The sequence below is a fragment of the Canis lupus genome, chromosome 24 (assembly GCF_003254725.2).
Source record: "Canis lupus dingo isolate Sandy chromosome 24, ASM325472v2, whole genome shotgun sequence".
NCBI lineage: Eukaryota > Metazoa > Chordata > Mammalia > Carnivora > Canidae > Canis > Canis lupus.
Window position 1 is genome coordinate 37,004,074 of NC_064266.1, and position 15,257 is coordinate 37,019,330.

At 41.5% G+C, this 15,257-nt stretch overlaps 1 protein-coding gene across 5 annotated transcripts in view; it reads left to right on the forward strand.

The window, feature by feature from the left end:
• The window catches only part of PTPN1 (protein tyrosine phosphatase non-receptor type 1), an 80,460-nt gene that overhangs the window by 5,067 nt on the left and 60,136 nt on the right, over positions 1 to 15,257 (forward strand). The window lies entirely within an intron of this gene.

The window sequence follows — 15,257 nt, forward strand, 5'->3', positions numbered from 1 at the left end:
CAGTCTCACCATGTATATTCTTGGCATTATCCTGGGAATAATTGTGTTAAAAACAGACCTGAGCCTATCCTTCTGTCGAACTCCTTCTAGTGTTTTCATAGTACCTGTAAGGTCCAAACTCCTTAGCCTGACAGCTAGGTTCCAGCCATCCCCTCCTGTGTGCCTTCTCTTCTGGCTGCACTAGAAGGTGCAGGGTCCTCCAGGCTCATCCTTAGCTTTCAGTCTTGGGTCTTGCCCTAGCACTTTGTCCAGGCTGCCTTTCCCACAATCTGGCTTGTGGCTCCCAGCTCAAGTGTGCATCTCCTCACTTTGGATTTTGCTCTTTCTCCTATGTGTGTTTCCAGACAGCTTCATACCTATCTTGTCTGCACCCCTGCTCTTAAAGGCTGTGTTTCTTTCCATCAGGGCCTGTGTCCTCTGGAGTCCGAGCTGTGGAGGTCAGCTTTTCTTCCCTCGTTCATCTTGGTGCTGTCTGCACCTGGCATAAGGTGCCTGAGTAATGTGGGGATGAAATTGGTTGGCAGCACCCTGCCAAGCCCTGGCAGTCGAGAGATGAACAAGACCTATTTCCCAGTTCCCATTCTAGGTGGGGAAGGAATGATAGAAACAATTAGATTAGCCTGCATTAGTCCTGATAGCAGAGGTCACTCTTGAAGAAAATCACCACGTTTTAAGGTATAGCCTGCTGAGGCAATTTAGTACCGCCTGCTGTGGTGGCTTGGAAGAAAGGCTTGAATTCTTACCAAGTAGGAGCTGATACCACCAGTTTTATAGGAACTTTACGTTTAATAACAAATTTGTACTTGGATTGAGGTGAACTTAATAGGAAAATTGGAGGTGCTATATCTGTCTAAGAATTACCAAATTACTCTGTCCTCATCCCTGTTGACTTGTTCTCACATGCCTTCTAGAAGGGCTTTGCGTATAGTTGGCTTATAAAATATTTTGATTATGGGATATAAAATATGGTTCTCCATAAAGTAACAACCCTAACAAAGACTGTGATCCACCCCCCCCCTCCCGCAAAGTATAAACAGTAAAGGCAGATGTTTTGGTCTTTGATCAGACCATACTTCGGGGCAGGGGAGAGTAGTTTAATTTTTTGCATTTTGTTTGGTCCCAGCTCTATCATGAAGCATGCTAAATGGGCCCCTTCCTTTGTAAAAATGATCCTGGCCTAACTGATGATGAAGTTCACGTCAAGTAATAAAAGTCTTTAATGTAAACACAGAGAATTTAATGTTCCTGAAGTAATCCTCATGAACACTGTAGTGGTTACGCCGTTTTGTAAGGTGTGTGGGTGTCCACGAGTACAGTTAGGCTCAAAAATGCATAGGAGTTTTATGAGTATTGTTAACGGTTCAAAAGAATTGAGTCCTTTTTCCAAGAAGTATTAAATATTTTTAATAAGTAGAGTTCATTTGATTTAGTAATGTGGGAAAATGAGTAGCACTGACATACAAGATATGCTTGCAGTTTTTCTCTAAGTAGCAATTGGGTGGTTTTTCCTGTAAAAGATAGAGGAACTGATTCTTGAGAATTTACGAAAGATTCAACCCCAGCTAGGTACCCGAAGAGTAGCTGCCCTTTGTGATGTAATTTTAGAAAGAAACCTACATCTGGTCTAAACTTCATTTGAATAGTGTGATAGTTTACACAGCTGCAATGTTTGGGAAGAAAGTACCTAAGTCTCCAGCACTTTAGAAATAATACTTTGTAGAAGTAGGCTTCATAGTTCACGAGCTGCTACCCTTTTAGCTAGGCAGCTTGACATAAACATGAATATCTTTCTAACAGTTTTTAAATTTTGAATGACTGAAAACTGGAAACAAGACCATTTCATGTGGAAGATTCTTTTCTCCCAAGATGAATAGCCAAGGAAGAGTCTAGTCCCCCAAGTCCATTGAGGGGATGTGATACGAGTCACACTGCAGACAGAATAAATAGCAGCTAATAACAAATGATTTTTGGCCTTTAAAAAAAAATGGTGACCTAATTCAGTTTACGGTTCCAAATGCTTAAGACTCTAGCAAGGCAGTCCGTTTTGCACGTAGTCCATAGTAATTAAGATAGAGCTGATGCTTCAAGAAGTTACTTCTGCCATATGGACTCACAAAGTAAACATGGCTGGTTAGCAAAGTGACACTTAATTAAGGTCTGTATTTTCTCTGGAACCTACATGCATTGTTTACTACTCTTAATTTGATACCATGCTGGGAAATTCTCGATCCTAACTTAGGGGTTACTGCTTGTTGAAGTAAACCTTTGGGCCAAAGGGGACTTGTGTCCTGGGCTCCTTCTCTTTTAGATGCACAGGCTTCTTCCCGAAGACTGAGTGAGGCATGTTTTCTTCTACAGATGAAGAAGGAAAAACCTCGGCTGTGTTTGTGGCTTTTGTGGGCAAGCGACACCACTTGCAAAGATAAGATGAGCATAGCAAAACTAGGTTTCCAAATCATGTTTTTAAAATGTATTAGTTAGTGATCCAGAGAAGGAAAACATCTTCCTGACCTGTTATTCTCATGAAATGTTTCTCCCCTGACTTTTTTTTCTTACTTAATGGATTCCTCCTTGGTGCATTTCTTCCTTTTGAGGAATCTCATTTTAAAATTGCCACACTAAGTTTCACTGAACAGCCTAGCAAGATTTTATTCTGAGTCCTGATTACTCAGAAAATTATACACTATGGTGAATTGCTTACAGGAAAGCGAACATCAAGTAATTACTCCAAATAGTTGGAGCTCTCTTAAGAACAAGAGGTTACTTAAAAGTGCCTGCGGATGAAATCACTTCTGAATATAACTTCACTCAAGAGAACAAATAGACAAAACTGCATTTAACATAATGTGGTAAATTAGCTTTAAATTCTCTTGATGGTTAAACATTTGTCACCATTATATTTATCTCTTTTAGATTTTGTCCTGCTTCATTATTCAAATAGGGTTAGCTTTGCTTCTGCAAGGGCGAGGGAAAGAAATGCCTTCACTAGGTCATAAATATTTGTGGGGCATCCTTTTGCAGGGAGAGGAGGCGCCTCTTAAAAGACTTTGTGTCTTCTGTGGGGGGATATTCTGTTTCGTATTTCTTTGTTGTGGCCCTTTGGCTTTGTTTTCCCTCTGTTCTGCACTGTATTGTAAAGGCAGCTGAAAGTTGGGAGCATCTAGGAGCATAGCTGTTATTGTTCTCCACTACCTGGATACAACATCTCTGTTGCCAGGGGCTTTTGGGTCATCCTCAGGGGTGGGGTGAAGGGGTACAGCGGAATGGTGCAAAATCAGGAAGTTGCATTAAACCACATCAGGTTTACAAGCCCAGAGCCACATTTCTGGAACCGTCCCCAGTGTACAGGTGATTCAGCTACACCAGTGGATAGCTGGTCCCATCTTTTAGGCAGTCCTTGAGAAGCCACGTCCCTGTGGTGCTGGGTTTTAATGGATCCTTTATGCACCTCTCATGGTGCCATCTCTAAGTATAGTAAATGTTCCTTCACCTCCCACTACCAGTTTTTCTTATTGTACCCAGGAATTATTAGTGTCATATGTGGTTTTTTATTTCATCGTTCTAGCCACAGCACCCAGGTCTACTATACACCATTATCTGTCTGCCTGTCAGAATGCTTCTGAGTGACAGTCCTGAGCACACAGAGGCAGTTGGCAGGTTCTACACTCACCTTTGATGAACCACTTGTTTGTCCTTTGTGAGCTTGTATTTCCTCCAGAAAACTTATCCAAACATCATCATCATGCAGAGAGAATCACTGCAAAAGGTTAACAAACCTAGTACTTTTTTTTTTTTTTATGAACCTGTATTTGTCAACTGAGTTTCCTTTTGCAACTTGTTCCCCTACTTGATGACGAGAAACTTTTGTTTCCCAACAGACTTTGTTTGTTGGAAGCTGTTGTTTTTGAAAGTAGGAAATAAATGGTTTTAGGAGATGGGGGCAAGCTTTGGTTTGGAGTAGGAGTCTGGTGTGTCCCTAGTTCTTGGTGTGAAACGCAGCTGGAGATGGGTGCGGTCTGTCCTCTAAAATTTCCTATCTTCAGTTTGGGGAGGTGGTTACTGTTCTAACCACTTAAGAACTGAACTGCATGGTACGTGTTTTACTTACAGGGCAAAACTTAGCTCTAATGGTTTGCCTTGTACTTGCCTTCAGATTAATAAAATGTCATTTTTTGGTAATGTTTACACGTTGGGCCTGTTTTAGAAGGAAGAAAGGATACAGCTGAAGTTAAAGGCATAAGTTGGCATCACACCGTTAGTTTTGTAAATGCCTTTAATGTTGATTTTTGTAGGTTGATCTTAAGGAAGTGATAAGTATGTTAGGTTATTTGTGGTTTGAGCTAATTTTAGTCTGCTGTTCACAGCTTGCTTTATATCCTTTGACATTAAAACATGCTTTCTAGAAAGACAGATTTTGAATGTAGGACACACTCTATATTCTCCATTGTCCTGCATTTCACAAAATATTTTCTTGGTATTTTGGAAGTTGGACAGTTTGAAGCATAGTAACATTCTTTTGAAATCGTTAATTCCTTTGCTTGGTGATGTCTTTACTTTTCCAGTGAGTAAATTAGATTATTTCATAAAGGCTTGGAACTCTTGCTCCAAGCTGGTGGCTAAAAGGGCACAGTTAATATTAGAGGATTTTTAGAAGAGCATAACTGACCCTGAGATGTACTACTGAAGCGAGGGTTTGATTGGCTGTGTATCAGAAACCTTCTCCACCCTGTCTCCTTGGTTGATAGGGTCTTTTGCTCCCAGGGGCTAGGTCTTACATCCCTCTCTGGTGCTGATTAGTTTCACACAGGACAGTTGTGTTTCTAGGCTTTGGTCTCAGGCTGCCTTGCTACCACCCTTAACCAACCACGATGAACAGACACCTCTCTGGGGATTTGTGAGGTAATGGAAAAAGATGGCTGGGTTCGGGTTCTCAGTTGGCCTTGACTGTTGTGGGTCCTTGAAAGAGTTACATGCAAGATGGTGATGAGACGAGATAGCTGTACAGCATGACTCGAAGCTAACATTCTACAACTGCGGGGTCACATGAGGAGCCAGGAGAATGGGGCACCATTTCTGGAAAACTTGAGGGTTTGTGTCCTCTCTTGCTAGATTTGATAGCTTTATATGTTACGTGATTCTCCCTTATCTAAGAGGGAGATGGGTCTTTAAATTTTCATATTAACTTAAAACTTTAAGAATCCATTATTATGTCCTTAAAAATAATAAAAATGCTCAGTGAGGCCACAAATCAGATTATTTTATAAAACTACTGCATACCACATTGTTGAATGTCATTTCCTTAGAAAATCCTTTTTATGTCTAAAAAGGATTCGGGTTTTGTAATTGGACTAATATCTCCCATTCAAGGAAGAAATGCAGTCTGATCCATGTTCTACCTACCCTCTTTCGTAATAAAATCCAGTAAATGGCTAATGTTTATTGAATTCTCTATGCTCTAGGCACTGTGCAAAGTGCTTTACATGCAGTACCATGTATTATACACCATAAATTGTTCTTTAGTAACAGGAAATACTTTAGGAGGACAATTAGGTGTCAGAGCCTTGATGATGTTCTCTGCTTCAGATCTCCTGTGTCCTGAATCCAGCTTGACAGTGGCATTGTGGCCATGCTCACACTGGTGCCCAACTGCAAAGAGAGACAAAGAATTGTGCTAATAACTAAAGTCTCCTGATTTAGTAGGTCATAGAAGAGATAATTTGTAGATTTAGACCTTTACCCAGTTTTCTGTCCTCTTCCCTAGATATCACAAACTGGCCACCCATGGTCCTACTTCACTTGGTCTGCGCAGTGGGTTTTTGTTTTTTTGTTTTTTTAAAGAGGAGTATAAATTTTTGTCATTGTTTCTAAATCAGGAGAAGTCATATACAAATCTGGATTTCTGGTCTTCTCTTGAAAAATCTGAAGACTATGCTATCTGAGCTCACCTTGGCAGTGGTCTGCTAGGCTGAGGGGCATCACTCATGCTGGACAGACGTGTGTGTGTGTTCTTCAGTTTAGCACAGCTTCATGGCAGGTCACACTGCCCTCCCTTACACGAACCACCCACCCCTGCGCTTGAGTTTGCAGCCTCTAGTCCAAGTTGGGTTTTTTCCTTGGCATTTGATACTAGTATTAGAATTTTAAAAAAAGATTTTATTTATTTATTCATGAGACACACACAGAGGCAGAGACCTAGGTGGAGGGAGAAGCAGGCTCCCTATGGGGAGCCCGATGTGGGACTCCATCCCAGGACCCTAGGATTACAACCTGAGCCAAAGGCAAATGCTCAGCCACTGAGCCACCCAGGTGCCCCTAGTATTAGAATTAAGATGATTTTTATAAGATGTTTAGTCTTGCTCTAAGTAGCTGGTATGCTGTTACGGAAGATCAAAGCAAGGGAGGACTAGCCAGAGATAGTTTGATTGCTAGTGTGAAAATGCCTGTGAGAGTGCCCTTGATATTAAAATCCAGGATGAAATCTTAAACCAGGTGCTTCTTCCTGCCCTTCCCCTTTCCCTCTTCATCTTTAACCCCCTCTGCTATTTTGAGGAAGTTGGAAACTGCCACCATTTTTTCCACCTTGGGTGACTGAATGTAAGTGTATTTTTGTCCCATGTTCAGTTATTTCCACGAACTATTTTTGATGACCAACTTGGAAATTAAATTGGGATTTGATATAAAGAATGAGTTGCCCAAATATGCTTGCATTGAGAAATCGAAGTAGTGGTGTTTTTGTTTTTTTTAAGATTAAATTGATTATTTTATTAAAGTGACATCTATAGAAGCAAAATATCTAATATTTTAATGTATGTTCCACCTACCACATAAATGATTCTAAGTGTCACAAGTAGAATTCACTTAGCTTGAAGTAGTGGTGTTTTAATGACTTGTGACTTGGTTAGGTATGGTACCATTTTCATGTGTCTGAACTCATGATTAGATGGTTTCTCTTCCTTACTCTTTCCAGGGATGAAATAAGTGGTGTCCATGATATAAGTAAAATAAATAAATATACATTCAGGTTACAAAGAATGTGTGTTGTTAAATCTCTGTTTAGCTACTGAAGGACATACTATATTGTAGGTCATTCTTTTTCTTTGATCCTTCTTGAGCATCTATTCCATAGAGGTATATTCTATTGACAATTCAGAGCAAGGAATAGATAAAGAAGATTCTTTACCATTAGAAAACAGTCAAGGTCTTCATTCTAAGTTGAATCCCAGAAGGGAATCCCAAAACCAGCTTAGTGTTTAGTAACCCTAAATCATGTATGGGATGGCATTAGCCATTTTATACTTTTTTTGTACAGTGAAATCAAAATCAGTGACCTAAAGACCAATTTCTCTGTGAAGCTTTTCATCCACCCTCATTTCCTCTCTTTTCTAGATTTTAAGCTTCTTGCAGGCAAAGTCCATTCATTCAGTCATTCAGCAAATATATGGACAGCTACTGAGTGCTAGGGCCTCACTAGATGATGAGGATAAGTGGTAAGTGAGACACCCTTGGTCCTTGCCCTAAGAAGCTTCACAGTCCAGCCAGCAAAGGAGCTGAATAGAGATAGTTCTAGTTCAGAGTGATAAGAGCTCTCAGAGGCCCAGAGCTCATGCTAGGCCCAGGGCACATCCAGATAGAGGTAGTCAGTTGGGATTGAAAGCAGGAAAAACAGATGGAGGAGCTGTCCAGGAAGGATAATATATAAAAATAATAGACGTCTAATTGGAGATCCCAAGAGCAAGCAGGAGTGAGCCCTGTTACATTACCAGCATTTTGTGAAAGCATGGGAACATATTTAACTTTCTTCCTCTTTGGTTTTAACCTTTCTCCTTCCATCTCTAGCACAAATTCATATGTATTGTATACCTCCCCCATATATATTTCCTTTTTCCTTTCTTTTCTGTTTCCGGTGCCATTACTTCTTACCTTAACTGCGCTAATGGACTCTGAACCCTTCTAATAGGATGGCATAGTGGAGGTTACATTATGCCATTGACCATACCCCACCTTGCAATGAAGTCATCTGTGTAGATGTATTCAGGAGGTTTGTGTGCCATCACCTTACAGCCTGAGAGCACCAACCATAGTGGGCTGCACTTAGTAGGCAAATAAATGTAGTATTCATTGCTATGACTGATAACTTTGGTGTAAATAGTTTATGCAGATCCTCTACGGTCTGTACAAAAAGCAGAATTATTGTATTTTTTTTAAAGATTTTATTTATTTATTCATGGGGGGGGGGGCAGAGACACAGGCAGAGGGAGAAGCAGGCTCCATGTAGGGAGCCCAACGTGGGACTCGATCCCTGGTCTCCAGGATCACACCCTGGGCCGAAGGCAGTGCTAAACCACTGAGCCACCCGGGCCGCTCACATTATATATTTTAATAGGCAAAAAAAAAAAAAAAAAGATTCTTTAAAAGAATCTTTAAGTATAAGCCTGATTCACTAAGAATAAATTGAAAATATGTGGTTAGACCCCTGATTTGCAGCTGACACTATGAGAATAAAGGTCTCAATTATTCATTGTGAATTTTAAAGGATATTTTTAATGGCGTTGGCTGGTTTATCCCATTATGTGGTCTGTTTATTAACAGGTTATGGTACACAGATGGCTTTGTTTGAGTGATTCTTTCAAGTACCTTATAAAATAACTTAAATTTGCTGATAATTATCCTTTTAAATGGCTTAGAGGCTTTAATTTTTAGGCATTTATTTATTTATTTACTTTTTAATTTTTAGGCATTTAAACACTTGGGATATGATTACAAATTCTGAGTCTATGATTGCTTAAGTTTAAACACAAAAATGATGATCTTGAGAAATTGAGGGATTTATCGGTTGCTGCCTGATTCTCATTCACATACTTACTATGCCTTCCTTGCTGTGGAAACGGTCAGAATTGCTGTCTCCGAACCATTAAGATTGTGAGTCCTCTTCTAACTGTGTACAGAAGTTGTCCTGGATGTGATAAGAAAAAGTAGTCATTGATTACTGATTACTTAAAGATTTGAAAAGGAGAGTTTTTTCTTATCCTTAGATGATGAGAATAAAAGACATTTTGACTATTTCTCTTTTATTTTTAAAAAAGATTTTATTTATTTATTCACGAGAGAGACACACACAGAGAGAGAGAGAGAGGCAGAGACACAGGCAGAGGGAGAAGCAGGCTCCATACAAGGAGCCCGACGTGGGACTCGATCCTGGGTCTCCAGGATCATGCCCTGGGCCGAAGGCGGCGGTAAACCACTGAGCTACCTGGGCTGCCCTATTTCTCCTTTAATAGTGAGTGGGATGATTAGGTGTGTGTGCATGTATTCTTCTGGTTTTATTTTGAAATCATGTCTGTGTCTGTAGAACATAGTAGAATAGGGATCCCTGGGTGGCGCAGCGGTTTGGCGCCTGCCTTTGGCCCAGGGCACGATCCTGGAGATCCGGGATCGAATCCCACGTCAGGCTCCCGGTGCATGGAGCCTGCTTCTCCCTCTGCCTGTGTCTCTGCCTCTCTCTCTCTCACTGTATGCCTATCATGAATAAATAAAAATTAAAAAAAAAAAAAAGAACATAGTAGAATAGATATATGGAATAGAAAAAGAATAGTTCATAAGCCTCTAAACAGAATCACTAAAACATAGCTATTAAATGGCCAAAATATTGCAGAAGATAGTGGCAGAAGCAACCTTTTTTAAGGTGGAAGTGAATAAGAAAGAATTATAAAAAGGCATTCTTTTATAAAGTCCAGACTCTGGGTAAGACCCCTGGTTCATTGATGCTGCTTTGTCTTCACTTTACTAAGGAAAGTGAAAGCAGGGCAGCCCGGTGGCTCAGCGGTTTAGCACTGCCTTCGGCCTAGGGCATAATCCTGGAGACCTGGGATCGAGTCCCACATCGGGCTCCCTGCGTGGAGCCTGCTTCTCCCTCTGCCTGTGTCTCTGCCGCTCTCTCTCTCTGTCTGTCTCTCATGAATAAATAAAATAAAATCTTTTTTAAAAAAAAGTGAAAACATTTGGGGTTGGAGGAGAGACGTACATAAGGGGTGTGTGAATCTTAATCTTAGGAACCTGGATCTAGCTTTCCTCCTAGTCAATAAATTGGATTCTCCAATTCTCCAAATTGCGATATTGGAGAAACGTTTAATTACTTGCCTGTATTATGCTAGTTGTATTTTTCAGGAGTCCACCTGCATCCCTACCTGCTCATCTTAATTTAGCTGGCTCACAGTGTATCTCCTGTTCCAAGACTGCTGTCACCCCTGGGCTATGTCCATGTTCATTTGGGCAGTCCAGCCAGCATCCTCACCTTGTGCTTGGAAATTGCATGGCCCTCTTCTTTTGCTGCCTTCCTCCCGTAGGCAAGTGTTGGTCCTTGCAAGCTTCTCTGCATCAGACACCTCATCAAACTCAGACCCTGCACTCTGTGGTCATAGCCTCTTATGCTTCTACACTCCCCTCACTCAGTCACTTCTCCACCTCTGGGTTTTCTCCATGTCCAGATTTTCAGCTGCTTCTTTCTCAGCCCCAAGTCCTCTCTCCTCTTCATGACAGTGGTCATGGCTTGAAACACTGTCTCTCCGACATTCTTAACCTTTCGCTTATCTGCTTACCATCAGCATACGTCATCAGCCTTTCTCTTCCTGCACCTAGGTTCCTGAGTGCTAAGGGAAAACAGTCTTCTAAGTGGAGAAAATCCTCCAGTCTTACAGGTTAAGCCATTAGGAATCTAGATCTGTCTCCCTCAGCTCCTGGCTGTCAGCTCTGAAACACTGCGGTCAGCCTTCCTTCTTATCTCTCTCACAAGAAGAGACCCTTTGTTCCCATCTCTGGCAGTCCTTATGTCTGTACTCTTGACCCCTTCCCATCTCACCTGTTCAAGGCATCTTGCCGTAACAGGTTAGTGATCTTTTAGGTATGTGTCCTTAACCCTCCCTCTCTCGTCCTCTTACTTGAACCAGTTAGACATTCTCAGGCTTCCTTCAGCTGTGGCTCTCCCTCTAGCCACTGCTGTTTAGTTTCCTTCTCCATTTGAAATGTCTGAAATAAATAGGCCACTGTGTCCATTGTTCACCTTCCAGCCACTTTGACTCAGGGAAGTTAGGCTCCACCCTACCAAGCCACTAAAATAATTCTGGGGAAGGTCACTGTTAGCTTATGTGTTGCTGATACAACGGATTCTTTGCATCCTTATCATAGGACCGTTTAACATGGCTGACCTCTCTTTGCTTCTTGAATTTTCTCTAACCCTGTTTCCATAACTTGCTCTTACTTCCTTTTTCTTTCTTTTTGTAGCTTCTGTTTCTCTAGCTAATCCTCACTCTCCCTCTTGGGCTTCTTCTCTGATCCTCTTGTGGGGAAGTTCCTCAGGGGTCCCCCCACACTGCTCCTTTTAATCTGACTCTGTTCTTCCGGGGCTGTCTCAGCTATTCACTCAGGAAGTTGTAATGGCCCTTGAATTCAGAGCATGCATGTACACATTCTTGCACTCTGGTGCAGCTTTCAAAACACTTTTAGTTCCTGAAATGATGATGCTCTCTGTCTCTCACAGAGCCTTTACATGTACTGTTTCCTCTGCTTAGAACCTTCTACCTTACTAATTCTAGTTCTTCCTTTCAGTTACATTTTAGGCATCCGCTTTTAGAATACTTTCTCTGATTTCCCCAGATCCAAGTTAGGTACCTCTTACAGGGCTTCCCATGGCCCTCATATTTCCCTTTTCATAGCATGTTGTGTGGTTATACTGTAGTCCTACCCACTATTCTTTAATTGCCTGTATACTGACCAATTTCCAAGTCATCTGTCAAGTCTTAAAAGAGTCAGGGCTGCTTTTGTCTCAGGCATTTGTATCTCTCAGTACCCACTGTAGCACCTGGCACATAGAAAATACCCAGTCAGTCATTCCTGAATGAGTAGATGAGCCATGCTATTTAGAATGTTCAAGAATTGGGGTGCCTGGGTGGCTCCATCCGTTAGGCATCCGAGTCTTGGTTTCAGCTCAGGTCATGATCCAGGGTCCCGAGATCGAATCTAGTGTCGGGCTCTGGGTTCAGGGGAGTCTGCTTGAAGTTCTCTCTTTCCCTATCCCTATGCTCCTCCCTGCCCCCCAAAAAAGAAAGTTCATGAACTGCTTGATAAGGAGGCATCAAGTTTATAGTATTGTAGGAACCATGTGTTTCTGACCCACCATCAATATAGCACACACTGTTTTCTCTATATGCTTTATATTAATTTCCTGTGTCTGACATACCCTACCTCCCCCAGTGAGATTGGAAATTGCTTCTGAGTGACAACCATGTGTAATCTCCCTCACAGTGCCTTATATGTCCTCAGACTTAATTTTGTTGGGCCTGAACGCAGATAGATTTTTACATCCACATATATACATACTACACTTAACAGAACAAAGTCCCATCTGTAGTCTTTCCTTGTCTTCCTCAGCTGGCCCTGCCTCTCTACCATGCACAGACCATGCCACTCTGGAGGAGCGATTTCCCTGTGGCTAATTAGCTGTTGTGTTCCAGCATGCTGGCCAAGTATGAGAGACGGCCGTGGTATGAAAGTCTCTCTTGCTCAAACTTCATGGGTTTGGTAGCCGGGACTGACCAATGCTGACAGGAAATAGAGGCATTTATTAAAAGCCAGAGAGTTGTCAACTTGCAGGAAGCAAAGCTCTTGTTAGCCTATGATTTTGTGGTTGGTTTGGTGCAACTCTGTAAAAGTAAAGAACTAGGCAAGAATGGGGGCTGTGTGCTTGGGTCTCTAAAGTTAGATCCTTTTTCCTATGTAAATTGCCTTTAGAGTTTCATTTGTTTGGAATTTCCTGAGATTTGGATCTTGCCAGAGAGTTCATAGCAAAAAAAAGTCTGGGCAGGTGAAGCATTTGCATCTGAGACGAAATCACTGTTTTTGTTTTTAACTTGTTTCTTAACATATTATCCTTGGTTCAGCCCTGAAGATTATTCTATTATTTGTGGATTTTAACCTTTCCCTCATCTTCTGGGTCTTATGAAACAAGCAGTATTATTTGAATGGAGAAGAGGAGGAGAAGAATAAAAATAAATGTGAAAGCCTTCTTTCTTGCCTGGGCAAGCTCAGCTTTATAGCTTGGAGCAGACTGACACATCTAGTCTGCTGAAGGGATACTTATGGTTGGTTTGGCTTCTTACTTGATTTTTTTCCCCTTAGGTTTGTCTTTTAAACTGGAATTTTTATGTGAATGTAACCAAATTTAGAATAGAAACACTTAATTTTATCATTTGCAGAGCACTTTTTGCAGAGCACCTATTTTAAAACACAGACATTATAGTAAACGACTTGGGATGAGGATTGTTTTAAAAGTGAACTGAGACACAATGTGATTCAGTGGTCGCAGAGTGGACCTCTGACCCGAAGGGAATCCTGTTCTTCCTGGTCCAGCGGCCTTTCCTCCAGATGTGTTACCTCCCTGGAGCCCCAGGATTTCCTTTTGTCAGAGTAATTAAGTCTGAATGGAGTAGAGATTTCTTGTTGGATTATAGCACTTGGCCTGCCTTCATTCTGCTTATATCAATTAGAGCAACAGATCTGAATCCTCAGTGTTATTTACCAAATTGATTGTTTGGTTGTTTTTTTTTTTAAGTAATCTTTACACCCAGTATGGGGCTTGAACTCACAACCCTGATATCAAGAGTCACCTACTCTACTGACTGAGCTAGCCAGGTACCCCCATTTACCAAGATTTTTTTTAAACATAAAAATGCCTGTAAATGAGGTTGAAGGCCAGAGGTAGAAGAGTTAAGAACAGAGTAGGAAATAGCTTTAAAGACAGGGCTGCGGGCAGAAGTCTTATAAAATGTGTTGAAGATTGTGTGGGAAGCAATAAGCATTTGTGTTCCAGTGTGTTGGGTTCAAGCATATTTATTCAGTCCCTGTGTTGCAGTCTGTGGGTTACTGAGTCCCCACCCACAATCATACTCTTTTTGTCTAGTTGTCCCCCTTGTCCCCTCCTCACCGCTCCCCAAACCCCCCCCCCAACCATGGCTACCGCAACCACCACTAGCAATTACCAACATGTTGGATCTTGAGGTTGCTTCCCTATAAGGATACAGGGCATGTGGTGTTGGCTATAGACATGGTAACCAAACTCTGTGGGTTCTCTCCTGTGTACCTCGTGACGTTTGACGGGACTGCAGACTAGCAATAAACTCTGCCTCTTCTGCTGTCTGATCCATCTGTCGTTGATCGCTGCCTCTGCATTTAGGGTGCATCGGTGAGCTGCCAGTGCCAGTTGAGGAGGATGGATGCTTGAAGCAAGCACAGGCTTAAGTACGTTGGGAGAGATGTTAATAAACAGCTTAACTACAGGATGTCTGTAGAATAGACAGGGTCAGTTGGTGGCAAAATTTCGTGTTCGTGAGTTTTGCTTTTTGTTTTTTTAATATAGCCCTTTTTAAATCAACCGGCCTGAGTAAAAGCCATGGCCAGTCCTCTGTGCCATGGAGTACCTCAAAATTTATTACTATCCAAAGCATCCCTTTAAATCTTATTTGGGTCAGTTCACAGTAACTATGTTCAGATGGATGTTTCTGGCTGGCATAGAGTCAAAATGGTAACCAAGCATGAAAGTACAGACAGTCCCTAATACACAAATGTGTCTGCTTCAAACGTTTGAAAGTTGGTTGTCTGGGACTTAGAACATATTTTTCTATAGGATCAGTGTTATGATAGTGGTTAAGTTCAAGCTCACCCATGGAAACTTTTTAATCTGCAGTACACCTGAAATATTCCTATTAAAATAATAAGTAATTTCCCCCATAAAATTGGTGTATGTGATAATGATTAATATTACACATGTAGTGATTTTGCAAATAACCATTCTGGATTCTGTCTAGGGGGTAATAGGTATGTGTATGTGGGGAGAGTGGGTATGGGTATGTATTAATATATCCCCTTGTCCATGCAACACTGGCAGTCAAAGTGATTTTTCTCTTGGTTTCCATGTAAGTATAGACTCCCATGGATTTTGGAGGCAGGCCAGATTCAGGGATACAGGGGGTAGATGAGAGCCGGAGAGGTACATGGTTAGGCCAGAGTTTCTGAGGCTGAAGAGCAATGATAGCTCCTACGGACTCTTTTGGGCCTGGCTATCTTTTTCTTATGCCTTTTTGTGTTCTTCTGAGGTCCCCAGGCATTGGCCTGTTTTTTCCTTGGTTGCCTTTTTTTTTTTTTTTTTTTTTTTTGCTTCTGAGTAGGGTCTTTGTCTCTGGTCTATAACTGAGTACCCTACCCATCTC